This window comes from Leptosomus discolor, chromosome 7 (assembly GCF_034619465.1).
Source record: "Leptosomus discolor isolate bLepDis1 chromosome 7, bLepDis1.hap2, whole genome shotgun sequence".
Taxonomy (NCBI): domain Eukaryota; kingdom Metazoa; phylum Chordata; class Aves; order Leptosomiformes; family Leptosomidae; genus Leptosomus; species Leptosomus discolor.
Window position 1 is genome coordinate 17294734 of NC_141397.1, and position 15765 is coordinate 17310498.

Here is a 15765-nt window from a genome sequence, read left to right on the forward strand (position 1 = left end):
CTCTGTGGGGTTCCCACTGCACTTACCATCATGGTGTTTGCAACAAGATTCCTGGTCTTCCTCCATTATTGTCTCCCAGACCCTTGTCTCTCTCTCAAGTTTGGGTGACATCACACTGTCTCTTGCCATAGTAATTTTTAAACCAACAAGTGCATATGCCTGTAAGCACAATTTTTACAGGACACCATGTGCCTGCATCAGCTGGATAATTATTCCAATAGAAAGATCTGTAAACTTCAAATAGAAATGTCTGAACAAAATAAAAAGCCTCCTGCCTGGAAGTGACCTTTTTGTTATTCCGAGTGTTTCTGGCAAATCTGGCAGGAGGTCACACTTGTATTGTTGCTCAGTGCAGCCCTGTTCTCGTCCCTGAATGAGATAAGTATTCCCAGAGCTGGCTGAACCATTCAGTCCTCCTTAGCAGACTGCAAATTGTGAGCAGCACTCTTTTCCACTCTTATTAACGTGAACCTTGTTTCAGCTCTCCCAGTGCCACAAAGTAGAGGTCGGGCCAGGAAAGAAAAATCATCTAGACCCACATTGTAGGTGGTGTTATTTATGATGCTTTGAGTTCAAAGACCATTTGAGGGGATGCTGAAGACACTTCAGGGTATTTTACTTTATTCCGTAGCACAGAGAAATGTGCAAATCTGGGCATGTAGGGAGAACGTAGGATAAATGTATTCTTACAAAGTCTGTCACAGCTAATTTGCTATCCCATTACTGCGTTTTCAGAGCAGGCTGCTCCCACTGACTTCACTGGTGCATTGGCTGAAACAGGTTAGCTCTTGTCAACGTTTCAGTGGAAACCAGTAATTCTCGGTGAGCCTATGTATTTCAGAGCTAGAAAACGAAAAGCCTGAGAGTATGTTTGCGCTGTTGGAGCAAGAGAGGAATGAGACACTGGTTTCATAAGGAGTTCAGAACATAGTAAATGACAATATTAAAATATAAATTTTTGTATGTCTCCTTTAAGATCACACATTGTTGAGCAAAGCTGTCATTAAATCAAAGCACAAAAGTGCAAACTGTGGCCAGAGAGATAGCTTTAAAAGTGGATTTTACAGCTTTTGTTAAATTACACTGCATTTTAAGCTGTCCATGCTGCTGATAATCAGGGCCTGCTTTGCTCTGGGGGTGGAGGATGGAGGAACCTAAAGTGTGCTTTTTTAGTAGACTTCTCTACATTTCAAACGTTGATCATTAAAATGAAAAAGGCTTATTTTCCTGAAGAATTTCAATTAGAAAAGAAGAATAGGAGATTTTTATCCCCTGCCCTAACGTTTCTGCTCTCTTTTGTGATACCAGAGGTTATTTCTGGTGACTGGAAGAACCTTGTACACTGTCAGTTTTGAGATAAATCAAGCTTTGATGCAGTACCGCCATGTCCTTCAAGTACTGGGGCACAGAAAGAAAGGATCAGCCTTTGGAGGAAAAACGGTCCTATAATCCTAGGTACCGGGTGCCCAAGTTTGGCTCTGATTTACAGCTCTGTTGTAAAATAATAAACCTCGAAGTATTCAGGAGATACAAAACCAGATCTCTTAGAATACTAAAGATCAGTGATGCAACGAAATACCTTAATGTATACATATGACTGACCCCTTACCTGCCATTGTGCCTTTCAGGGCTCCATCAAGTTGAGGTGCAGACGATGACAAAATATCTGGTGCATAATAAAATGAAGACCAAAAAAGATTAGGCATAAGCCTCAGTCTCCACCGGGGGAGACTGGCCAAGGGGCAATACACAGATTTGTTTCTTTGGATTTTGCTGTGTCTTAGGTGGGTTTTGCAGTGTATGTCTCACATCCTGCTGCTAATTCTGACTCCCTTCTCTCTTGTCTAGCTACATTCTGTTTTCTTTCCTATAGCTTTATTACCCATCCCGTGGGTGACAGCTCTCACTAATGAGGACTGGTTTGTTGTGATGGAATCCTTTAATTTCTCTTCCCCCATAAAAATCACAGGGACTTCTTTCCCTGTTGAATTACTAATCCATCTGGTCTGCAATATGATTCCTAGAACAATTCCTTCTGATTATAGACTATCACCATCATAGTTGAAAATATGTCAACCTTGATGTGAAGGGAAATTTTAGGGAACCACAACTGACCTCACCACTTTTCACTTATATAGCCAAACAGAGCTCTGATAGTTAATCTCAAACTCCCAAATACTACATCAGATTTGGAAGTGATGAGCTAAAAATATGGAGATCAGCCATCCTTATTGTTTCTGGGTTTAGCTTAACCGCGAAGTGATAGAATAGGGTTGCGGGTGTCACAGTTTCCTTTTATTCCAGGTATGGTCCAGCCGTTAGACCAGACTTCCCTGTGTGCATTGAACAGAGGCAAAACCACATGATTATTTGACCACTGAGACTTGGTATAAAGTTACCAGAGCAGAATATCAGGTTTCTGAGTGACTGACATTATGGTGCACTGTTGCCAACCGCTGTAGAATGGAGGGACATGCACAGACTCGAAAGCCTGGCAGGCTTTACTGCTAGGTTTGATTTTGAAATTTCTCGAAGTCTCTCCTTATAAACAAGAGACGTACTGTATGATTTGAAACAAAATTTCTCAGTCAGAAAGGCAATCCAATGACATCCCAAGTACTCTTCTCTCACCTGTTCACCATGCTAGATTAGTAGTCTCTTCTTGTGGTACTAGGAGTAATTTCACTGACACTACTGTTGTTCCTGGGCCCAACTCCTACAGTGACACCTGTACTTTGCAAAACCAAGGGATGGAACAACCGATGTATTTCTTCAGGCCTCCAACAAGAGCTATGAATAGCTGGACATAAGCTACTTCTCATACGCTACATTTGAATGTTCTTTCAGTTCCACTGCAACGTGAAAATAATAATGAAAAAAATCTTCATCATTGCATTTGCCTATGCAATTCCACTGGTTTACTTATATCTTTAACTGTGTACTTGAAAATTCATTGGCATGTTGCTTTCTTTTTCTAAGATTTATAAAGGCAAGAGTATTCATATTGGACAGGGAAAGAAACATCCATCACAATCAGCTTTAAATTGTTGCTGCTCAGTGTTGAATTTGGGTTCCATCTCATTATAACTTATTGGAAGGAAAAGGGAAGCAAGAGAATTATTACCAAGGGCCAGGTTTTCCAATGGAACTCCAAAAACTGACAAATAGTAAGTGCTAGTGTGTACATTTACATGACAGTAGACACACATTTGCATATACAAAATACATTGTTAGTCACACAATCCTTTGTGAATGTGAAATGTCCCATCGCCTGCACAAACACAAATGCTCATAGGTACCCTGAACTTACTTTTGCAGAATGACTCATGGTTGCCTTGAAAAGGCAAAAGGAATTGGCAAGATTTTGCTGATATTTCTAATGAAACTTTTCCAAACACAGAACAATCACCTGTGCTCCTTAGATATGATACCCAGCAAGTCTGAAGCTGTAATTGTTAGTCATTTCTTAATGATCAAAGAATCACACTTTGTAATAATTTCTTTTCCTTTTTTTTTTTTTAAGATATTTCTCTCACCACCACCAAAGAGGATTGTAACAATTTTAAAAAACAGATTACTTCTGTGAGGAGAAGAAGCATAAGTAATTTCAGCCCAAAGGGCAATTTTGCCGGAAAGTTTTATGCAGCTGAATAGAAGGTTTTAGCATAACAGTGTTTTCTCAGTCATAACTATAATGATGTTAATGAATGTTAGAAGTCAATCCTTCATTACCTAGCAGACAACAAAAGTGAAATACAAACCCAGTAGGTGATTTGGATTTAAGACACAGTGACAATATATTTCTATCAGTCCAATTTAGTTTTGTTCTGCAATGAGGTCATTGCCTTCTGAATGTAAATCTGGAGAGTGTCTCCACAGCCACTCTTTGGGAATATTTGGAAGTGCATTAGCAGACATCTAGCTGTTTCTATCTGTTACAGCAAAAAGCATTAATCACTAATCCTTATATGAAAGTATCTGATGATGGTGTATGTAGAGCCTTCTTGCTAAGAGACAAAAGGAGGAAAATGCCTGTGTGTTCTTAGAAATATGCAGACAGCCACAGAGGTCTTTTTTATAATTCATAACTACATAATGGAAGGCAGCATGTGAAGAAAAACAAAGTATCTTGTTTATCACATAGAAAGAGCATTACTTTCCAGAAAAACATTTTAATTTTCTTCATTAACAAAGAAACTTATGTTCCTCTGCTTTTATTTCCTATAGGCTAGTCTGTGCTGTTTAGTTCATTTTTGTGGACCACTTTATATACACAAAGGACACAACCAAATACTGCTTTTTAGACTTGATCTCATGAGAACAATCGCTCTCCTTTAGAGGTGACATGGGAAGGGGAATAAGGCAGCCATTACCTACTCATTAACATTGTCCCATATCACATGTTCGGCTAGTGTGATGGCCAGGGCAAGAGAAGTCCCTCACTGCCATTACTCTGTGCTCCCACTGGCCTCCTGGGAATAAGAAATGTTCAGAAAGCACAGGAGAACTGCACTGGCAGGTCTCACAGCCAAACAGCATCCTTCCAAAAGATTGGCTATGTGCTTGCTAAATGCTACTCCCTTATACACATCAAGCTCTACGCCTAGAAGAAATACCCGAATTTTAACACCATTGAGAAAGACTTGTGTTGTGATACAGAGGTTGAAAGTAGAGATAAAACCGTAAAATTCTGAAAGAAAATACAATCTTTCCAAACTACCTAACTAATTTTGTAATATAGCCACGTTTAAACCACAGCATGTTTATGATAAATGAATACATGTACTCTTAAACTCTGCTTTTCGTGACAAAGATGATCAGGGCAAACATCAGGGAATCTAATAGGCTACAACACTGAAACCTCAAAGTTACACCTTTCTGGTTGTGAAGCAGAAGTGCAAGTTTCTTTTGCTAAAGTATACAAACAACCTTATGTATTTATGGACTGATTTAGTAAAAGAGGCAAGTAAATATGGAAGACAAATACGAATTTTTACACAATAATATGTGTAATATTAGCTATGCAATTCTATGTGACTGCAGGCTTACATCTCTGTAGCCTGATTAGTTAAAATTATTCTCTGATCTGCTGAGTCAGCCTTTTCAGTTACTAAATAGCCTTTTTTTTCAAAGCCATTTTCCATCTGAGTCACTTTAGAAAGTCAAATCAATTTTCTGTAGTAGAGTGGGCTCTGGGTTGAAATAATGCAATTCTTAAGAGTTAGAAGTGCATTTGATAGCAATCCAAAACATGAACCAATACGAAAACTGCATTTAATGGACACCTGGAACATAAACACCTCCAACAGAGCGGTTCATTCTGTCTTGAGATGGGAGTTGAAGGCACATTTTTCCCACAGACCAGAGTGCAGGAGCATTTTAGACTGCACATCTGCCTCTCAGGTGGCTGAAGGTAGGGACATGGGTCTGACCCTTAGACAAACTTACTGTCATTTCTCATCATGATTTTCCCAGTTCTCTGAAATCTCATCATCTTTCTCTCTGCCTTTTAGGCCTTTAAGTCTAGCATAAATCTTCCCACAATTTTTTTTTGCTATTTTTCACCACTCCTTCCACTATTAACTATTTACTGCAGGAGAGGGTTGGGTTTTTTTAAGATAATGTTACATCCAAAAGAGTTTTGGTTTAAATTATATGGAGTTACCACAGTGCAAACACACTTCAGCACAGTCCAGAGCACAATCCACTGTTAAGCAACTCTCATTAAGACATGAAACTAGCTGTGAGTTGACAGAACTCATGGATCATCATGAGATCAGCTCAATGTAATGTGCTATTAAAGAAAAGAACACCTCTTATTAAGCCTTATCTTAACTGTTATGTTTTAGCTCAATGATGAAAACTTGCTCAGGCAAGTCATCTACCAGTAGCCGCTATTACCACTTGACCAAAAAAGTCAGCTTACACTATGCTCTTGGTCAGAGAGAGAAGATGCTCTCTCAGGGCTCAGCTTGATAAATTATAGAATTAGTCTCATGCAAATGCCTAAGAAATGACTGCATGTATATTCCAGGGATTTGGTTTGATGCTTTTAGTGCCTTCCACCTGTGCAACGTACAGAGCCAGAAGCAGCACAGAGCTGAAAGCTGACAGGACAAGTTCTAGAATCTTTTCACAGTAGATGCAGCGAAATAAGGAAGAGTGAAGGAACGGGTCCAAGTGTTCTCATCTATTAGAAAGCAAAGAGGAGCAAAATTGTTTGTGAGGCCTGAAATTCATGAAGATTGGCTCTGCTGGCCCAGGGAGGAATCAGCTGGCAAGCGGAGATGGCTTACACACTTTCCACCAGGTCATGCCAACCTCCAGGGAAGTACAGGCAGCCCTCATTGCTCCCCAATACCCCCATTCTGCAGCCTCTCCTCATTCCCCCTAGGTCTGAGGCAAAAATTGCTCTGGAAGCACCTGGTGCAGACACAGAACCAAACCCGTGCCAGTGCACAAATTCAGCCCCCTGCACAGGCCAAATGCAATGCCCCCTGCTTCAGTGCAAGGACTCAGCCTAAACTGAAACCAGCATGAGGCAAGATTGTGTCATCCCTGCCTTAAAAATTGTTGGTTTCCCTGTACTTCTAAGTGTAAGAAAAGACATTTATAATTGCTTTTATGAAGAGCCATATATAACACCTTGGCGTTCCAGGTAACCCTGTTCCTGTCCACTCTGCTTGTAGCTGTGAGCTCTCTGGACACTGTGTTTAGGCTGTAACAAGGCAAGATTTTTGCCTGAGCTGTGCTGCTTGGGCCCCACCACTAGACAGCATGCAGCTCCTGCTTCACAACTTTGCTCCTGCAATGCTCACTAACATCTCTACTTCCAGGGAATCACTGTGGTTTTGTAGCAAGACACCAGATGCTGGTGGGGTCAAGTGGGTGGGCTACCACAGTGCTGGTATGCCTGTATTCATGGCACTTTGTCCCCTGAACAATGCAGCCAGTGTTCAAAACACAGCCACCACTGACAGCTAATGATGACAAATTACTTCACACAGTACCTCTACACATTCAGTTACTGACACAGGGGCGGTACAACCAAGCCATAGCCCAGCCCAAAAGTCATCAGCAAGATCTGTACTTTTAGAAAAGCATTAGTCACTCAACTGCTCTACTTCCTTGCCTACTCAGGAGTAAAGAGAGACTCTTGGGTTAGTTCAGGTCATAAAAGATACTGAAGTGACTACAGAAGGGCTTTGGGAACAAATGATACAACACATTGCCAAGACCAGATGGTAATCACTCAAGAGCTTTGAAGCAATTCAAGGATGAAATAGCTGAATTGCTGAGAGACTTGTGTAACCTTTCATTTAAAAGAGTCTGAGTACTTAGGGCTGGAGGATAACATATGTGGTGCTGATGTCCCTGTAGAGAATTACAGAAACGTCAGAGTGCTGTCCATATTGGACAAACTAATAGAAGACATAAAGAGTTAGCAGGCAACTTCACAAGCATTGTACCATAAATCATCCATACTGATAGAGTTGGTGAAGCTTTATATAAAAGGCCATAAACCAATAAGCTTGTGGGGCAGGGTTATCTGGCCAATACAGTATATTTGTAATTCCAGAAGGCTTTGACAAAGGCCCTCACCAAAAGCAGCTCTTAGAGGGAAGGGTTGCATGATTCTAAGACAGGAAACGGAACAAACTATTAGTTCTTTCAATGGCGGGAGGAATCAAGAGAAATTTTTCAGGGGTCTGTGCTGGGACCTCTACTGTTCAACATATTCATAAGAAAACCTGGAAATGGTTGAATAGTGGAATAAGAAAGCTTGTTGACAACACCACGTTTATCAGTCTAGCAAGAGTGCAGGATGACTGTATGAAGACTTAGAGCAAGACTGAGAAACAGAATAAAATGTGTAAAAAAATGACAGATGCTGTTTGGTATGGCTAAATGCAAAGTAACGGGCATGAGAAAAAATAATCCTAACTTCACACACAAAATTATGAGCTTTAAAATGGTCTTCACCATGAGGTGCTGGGGCTTTTGTAGGTGGTTCCACTGAAACAACAGTTCAATACCCAGCAGCAATGAGCAGAGCAACTCAAATGTTTGGCTTTATTAGAAAATGAATACAGAACAACACATAACACTATTCTGCAACTGTATAAATCCATTGTTCGTTCAACTTTTGAATATAGTGTGCATTTATGCTCCCCTCGTCTCAGAAGATACTTCAGACTTTGAGAAGGTTGACAGAAAGGCAACATGGATGGATGATCAAGGGCATGAAAGGCTTGTCATATTAAGAATAAATGAACAGGCTAAGCACTGCAGTCTGGAAAAGTGATAACTGGGGATGATGTGGTATGCATTTTCAAAATAAGCATGGCATGGTTGGATAGGAATTGACATTCAGTGTCTTTTAGTACAAGAACTGGAAAGCATCAAATAAAGATAACATGAACCAGGTCCAATACAAACACAATATTTTTATTATTCACACAGTAAACAGCAGACTGTGGAACTTGTTGCTAAATTACTTCAGGGTGCTAAAAATTGACATGGATTCAAAGTAAGACTGCACATGTGCATGGAAGAGAGATACAGATTCAAGTCAGGAAGTCCCTGAAGTGGAAAGAGTTAAGGCCCGAGAGAGATTTAGGAGAAAGTGTCACAAGTACTTGCCGTTGCTTATTCTTCCTTAGATGTCTGTTCATAGATACTTTTGGTAGCAGGGTACTTAGGTTAGATGGATAGGTGTTCTAACCCAGCAGTCATTCAACGGGTCTTAATATATTCATACCGCCTTCTCACCCATGGAATAAGTAGATGAATTCTAAGCTTTCAGTGAATGAAGCCCCTTTGGAATGCACTATCCTAAATGGGCACATGCTGTTCAGTTTGACTCTCCAGGGAACAAGCCATCTATCACATCAATAGCTTTTCTTTAACCTAAATACAGTTCAGAAAGGTTTTAATCTTCTTTGAACATGAGCCTTCAATGCTGGCAGATCAGGCTTTCTTGTGGAAAACAATGGTATTCCTCTGAATGTTGTGTCAGGCTATCGGTGTCTCATTTGCTCCTGCCTCAGTAAAATTAGTTTCTGGTAGCCACAGTATATATCAGGGCACCTCAAACAGAGAATTATAGTAAATGGCTCAGGTAGAGAGGAACTTTTCTGAGATATTCCAGAGTGATTCAGCTCTCCCTGAATGTCTTCAGACTAGATAAACAGAGTCTCTTCAATATCTCATTACCTTGGAAAAGAAAAGGAATTGGGACAAGGAGGCAAAGACAGAGAGTGCTAAATCTGCAGGTTAGGGCAGTATGAGAAACGTGGAGAATAGCAGAGGTATGCAGTGTGATAGTCAGTAGATAATACAGAAAAGGACTGTGAAAGTCTAATCCATTTTCAAGGGCTTTCAATCAAAATCCTCACCTTGATACAGACCCAGATTCCAATACTCTTACTCAAGTTTAATAGCATCTGTTCCATCAGATGCTATTTAGAAGATATCTCCCAGAAATCACTGAAGTCACCTGAGCTGAGATGCCATTAGCATGAGCTGGAGATACGGCTTTCACCAAATTAATACAGGCCAGAAACAATCTCTGTGTTGAAGCTAGTCTCCTGGAGAACTGAAAACTATTTATAAGCATTCATTCTTCTGAAACAAAATTGGGGTTACAGGTAAAGTCCTTGTTTAAATATCATGTCTCATTTCTTCAAAGAGTTTACAGTCTTCCAAATTCAGAATAAGGAAGATCCTTAATTTTTAAGGGTAATTTAAATTAAGGGCAATGGGGGTTGGGGGGGGGGGGGGTGTATTTGTGCATTAAGATGATAGGTCAGAGAAAATTAATCTGATTAAACCTACAAGACTTCCATGACTTGAATGAAAAGTCAAATTTTGCTGAAGGAATCCTGCTCCCATTCTACAGTCAACTCTACCTTGCATGTTAGTGATTCTAGCATGCCAGCAGTGATGTGCTGAGGCTTCTGAGCACAGATCTCTCAGCTACTGAACTTTGATCTTTTCTTCCTGCAGACATCTGGAATATTTTTCTTAGATAAATGTTCTAATAACACTATGGCAAATTCAGTAGTTATGGGCCTGGGATTTCTGGAAAATGCAATGCATTTGCAAGATCTCTGATAGGTTTTCAGCTCACCTAACATAAAAATGGAGGAATTTCACAAACTATCTGCTTTCCTTTTCCAATCATTCACATTTTCTTCAACTATTACCTTCCTTTTCACTGAAAAAACTCTCTGTTAATCATTTCTGGTGAATTTACATCTGTTCTGTGCTGCAAGAAATCTGAATTCTATATACAATACTTTCTATCTGCAAGATTATAATATTTGGAAGCCTGCCAAAGGAATCCTTATAAATGGAAATATTCCATTCTGATTGAGAGCTGGCTGTAGCTTTTGAAGTTGAGGTTAGGGGTATGAGTGAATAAAATGCCCAAGGAAACAATAACTCTCACTGATCTCTGAGTTTATCCTTACCTCATTGTGAGAGGTTTCTGTAATGCTACTGTTTGCCTTTAACATTTGCTTTTCTACGTCCTCAGATGGTGCTAATCCATGAAAAGATCTAAATAGAATGTGAGACAAAGCACAGGTTGCTGCTGAAACAGGTTACCATGTGACCTGATAAGGCCCTGAAGTCAACAGAATTGCACTGACTTATGTATCTGAAAGGCCTCCTTGGTCTACCATATCAAACATACACCAGGACATACAACTGTCTAGAGTTACAGCTGTAATTTCATACTATAACCATGCCTTGAAGCAACTTCATATAGACACATGTTCTTGGATTTCCTGTGTGAATCTGAGGCACTCAAGGAAAGCAAGAAAGGAGCTTAATCGCAGCTTCCTAAACAACATTACCTATGTGAATCCTAAGTGAATCTGATGCAGTCCTTTCTATTAACCTCTGGACTTCAGTGGCTAGTATCCTTTATACAACAGTCACTTCAGTATATTACTCACTGAAATTTTTATTTTGTATTAGCATGTCCAGTGAAAGGACACAAAAAGTGCTCAGCATATCCTGTTTGCAGAGTCAGCCTAAGTACGTTTCCTCTTTAGCACCAAATATAACTGAGGATGTAGTGGACAACTGAGGCATCCAGACTCTGCTTGGGCTTAAGCCATCTGTGCAAGAACAATACTCATTTTTTAATGATAAAGGCAACCATGACAAGAAAAGTCTTCCCATATGCTGTTTAATATGGATGTATCACACATGGCAGTCTCTGCCCCAGGTGTATCTGAGCTGTTAGAGCAAATAGTTTGTATCTGATTATCAGCTCATTTTTCTCTCTTAATTCCAACCATGTACTTTTTGGAAAAAATCACTTCAGAGACCATTTTAGGAAAGATAGGCAAGACTGAGAAAGTCAACACTGGTTACCCACACACAGAGTGTTTCCTCTATGTCCCTACTTTTGGAGATGTGGATATTTGAGGCATTGCTTGCAAAAATAATGCTACAGCAACACAGCTGATTTGTTTGGATAAAGCTCTGAAAGCACGTACGCTTGTGCTATCGTGGAAGGAAGGCAGAACTTCTAGGAAAGGAAATATGATGCACCAGCTTCTGAAAAGGAAGAAGCACTGAGCCTCTCAGATAATCTATCACAATTTTCTTCTTAGCCAAAATACAGGCAAAAAAGGCAGCCAACATGGATGGAAGGACAGCCAGAAAGCTCAGACAATTGATCCATCAGATAGTCTTCAAAATCTGGCTCTTTCTGTTACAATCCCATTTCTTAACCATGCGCTTTGTGCTCAAGCTGTGGTGGGGTGAGAGATGGTGGGTTCTGCCCTCCCTTCATACGCTTGGTAAGAACTTCTGAAGAAGGCACGCACAAGCCCTCCTGGGGGCGAGGGGGGGGGGGGGGGGGAGGGGAAGAGATGCCAATCACCAGCATGCAACTGCAACAGAGGGCCTGATCCTGTCACGTCTTAGCATGAAATTCCTTCCTTGGCTTCAGACGGTGAAGTACTGCAGGAAAGCTGGAAGAAGGACATTTCCCATGAGAAAAAGCTTTGCTGTTCAAACAGAATTAATGCTAACACCTTTCTCTTTGCAAAGTTTGCAGAAAATGTGAGTTACAGTATTTTAAAGAGAGTGAGGAAAGATCTCAAGGGTTTCCTTTAGAGGAATTGCCATACCTAGGTGTATGCATCTGTATGTGCATTTTACAGCCAGTCACCAACATTAATCCCTTTACACCCTCCTACACCCAAAGCCTCTGGTATCCCTATCACTGTATCGTTGCTTGAACTTACTGTTTCACACATGTTGTCACAAGTTACGGTGAGGAGACCAAAGGGGAGTTACACAGTCAAACACAACAAAGCCCGTCTCAGGCCAAACACACACAGGATGTCTTCTCTCTCAAGTTTTGGGTTGAATAGTCTTGTGAATAATGACAGCAGAAAAGAAGGACAAAGGGAAGAAGAAAAAAGTATGGTAGCTCCTATCGGCCTGCTGGGTTTGGTTTATAGTTGTACTTAAATTTTAAATCTCTCCAAGATGGACTGCTACTGAGGCCTGTGCAGGATTTAAAGAGAGAACAGTATAGTATATAGACAGTATGTAGACCCGACAGGGACTGACTTTCCCCAGGACCTGCAAAGGCTGACATTGCCAACAGGAAGGAGGTGATGAAGCCTTGTCAGCACAGCCCTTCCAGTGTAAGGCAGACAGCACTACACCCCACTCACATGCCTAGAGCTAAGCCACTAAGGCTGGGCTAGGAAGAGGAGCTGGGTGACCAGGCCAAGCCAAATGTTAGAATGAGAAACAGCACAGAGGCAAGGCCAGACCAGCAGACACACACTGGTGGCACAAGAGCATCAGAAAGTTATCAGCCTCACAAAAGCTGCAGGGAAATCCACCTAAGTGACCCCTCTCACCTCTGTCTGCAAGGACCGCAACAAAGAGAAGCGTGAGCACTACAGGCTTCATAGCCTTGAACAGAGACAAATTGAACTGAAGACTATGGCCAAGAATAGCTTCCAGGTGGCTATTTACCTTCTTCATCATATAGTATTGACAGTGTCTGTATTTTTCATGATCTATGTTCAGTTCTTTTTAAATTTCTTTCATGTGGTCTTATGGCACGTGTAGATTTAGTGCTTCCAGGGTTTCTAGGTAGTTGCCTGTGGTGGCACTTGCAAGGGGAACACTTCTGCCTGTACGAGAGCAGTCTACATCGAAGAAATGGTTCACAAAACATTTCTCCCCGTGTGCGTTTCTTAACAACTCGTATAGATACTCTAACAGCCTGTCCATATATATCTGTGTCTCTGGCCATCCCCTGTCTTATCTCCATGGCTTCATTTGAGATCTGTCACCTCCCCGAGAGCTGTTCCTCCCCCTCCTTGCCTGTTATCACCTCTGAGCCTGCCAAAGGGGCTGTTGTGCAAAGCGTAGCTTTTTTTTTTTGCTAGAGATACTGATCCTCATCTCTACAACTGAGGAAACTGGGACAGAGTCTCCATCTAACCCCATCTCTCTTTGCCACTTATAAATGAATGGCTGAAATCTAAGACAAGTTTTGCAGCCTGCTGCCCCATCAAATGTTTTTGAGTAAAGTGAGGGGAAGCATTGTTGGGACAATGTTTAATCCTCTGAAGGGACCTCATCCTGCCCAAGCCATATGGATGCTATTGTGTGAGGCATGGGCTTTTGGTAGAAAGCATGGGAAAAGTGTCCATTTCTTGTGCTGGTGCTAAGTAATTTGCTTTTAGAGATTTTGGGTGCAAGGTCAGGAGTAAGGCCATACATAACGTTGTATATATGCAGCATGACTCTTTGTGTTTATGAGTATTTTGGGTGCTCTTTGATTTCATTGAAATGGTTTTCACAACCTTCCTTCTTAAAGCTGAAGGGGATAAAAGCCAATACAATATATACGAAGAAGAAATGCAATAAAAAATGTGTCGTGTTTTTACCTTTTGTCTGAGTCTGTTCCTCCACCCGTGCAAGAGGAAAAACACATTTTAAAACAAAATGGTACATGACAATTTTTATAGTAATTACATCTCATTGCATGCTTGCAAGAAACCCACCATGCTTTAAGACCCCTCTGCAGTCAAGTCCCCTTCCCTTCCTTATAGGAGAAGAATGCTGGTGCCAGCACTAATGTGCTGATCTGCAGTCAAAGGAAATGGATATTAAGACCAGTCCAGGAGTGTAAAAATACATTGGGTTTGGCTCAAGCTACACGAGGTATATCCAACAGAGCTGGAAAAGATCTACATTTTCCCTGGAAGCATTGGCATCCCCTTACAATGTTTCTTTAAGCCTGCCCTGATGTTTCTCAGAACCAGGAGCATGTATGAGACTACAGATATGTTCAGCAAACTCTCGCCTCAGACCAGCCCAAGGCTTTCTCTTCTCTAGATAAGTGATCACTCTCTAAGATCAAAAGAGGAGAAAATTGACTTATGAAGTCATACAGATGGGATAATCCTTCAGAATATTCACCTAATTCTGCTTCCCTGGCTCTGACCTCTCCGGAATTGAAGAACTGACTTCATCTCTGTTGCCCTGAGACAAAGATCTTTAAAATCAAGACAAAGATTTCTATCAATATCTCCAGACTTAAAAACTTCCTTCCCCACTTTTCATCTACACTTTGGCTGAATGGCATCAGAGTGACAAGCAGAACACTTGTTTAAGTCCTAGAAGCCTCAGAGATCTTAAATGTCACAGATATTTTGGCTGCATTGTCTAGCATAACAGAATTAAAGGTGAGAGGCACAGTGTGCCACAGCTTACTATTGTCCCAGGATCATGAAAGGGCGTGTGTAGAAGCATCTTTGTCCCCAAGTTATTCTGTTTTCTGTTGTAGTTTCTCCCCAGAGATGTAGCCTTGAGGCTGCTGTGTGATCCAGAACCCATAGCCATCTCACTACCACTTTGTGCTTCCTCCTCACCTGTTAGCAGCATCCTTCAGCAATCTCTGAGCCTACATGCAAACCACAAGCTCTTTGGGGCCAGGGCTGTCTTGCTTATAAAGCAATCGGGAAAAAAATGTTGGTTTTGGTCTAGATCCAGGTCACATCTATGCAAAAGGCTAAAGTCTGAACATCTGTAAGACACAAATAAAGCCTTGTTTTATTACAGGAAAGAATTCAAAGTTGTCATTTCAACAAAATGAGGTCTGAGTGTCCTAAAAATGGAGAAATAAATGCAATTGTTGTACTGCATGGCCCAGAAGGATACTCTGAATGCCAGCTGCACTGTAGGCATACATAGGCAGATCCTGTAATTCCATGATTACATTTAAAGAGGCAGTTAGACATGCAGTAGGACCTCAGTACTAGAGTAGATGCAATACTCATAGTAGATTCAGTTTTCATAGTTTATCAGACCATTTTGGCTCACGGACTTCACTGTAAGTGATTGCAGGCATGTTTAAGGAGAAAAAAAAAAAAAAAAACATTTTAGTCATAAAGAATGAGAAGTCAACCCTGTAAATTATATTTAAAGCAGCTGACTCAGCTTTAGCTATTGCAACAATACAAACAAAACATCATTCTGTCTTTCATTGTGAATGCTATCATCAAAAGCACATAAACCTGTATAGTGAAAGAACATGAACTGGAGTAATGGATTCTAGATTTAAAGATGTAGAAATACCCAGAGACCTGGACAGGTCTGACATAAACAGAGCCAATGCTCAGGAGCAAATTCGATTAGCAAATTCTAACACATCTGGCAGCTGAATACACAGGTCTCTGCTGTGTTCACTTGGCTGTGTTGATTTTTTTG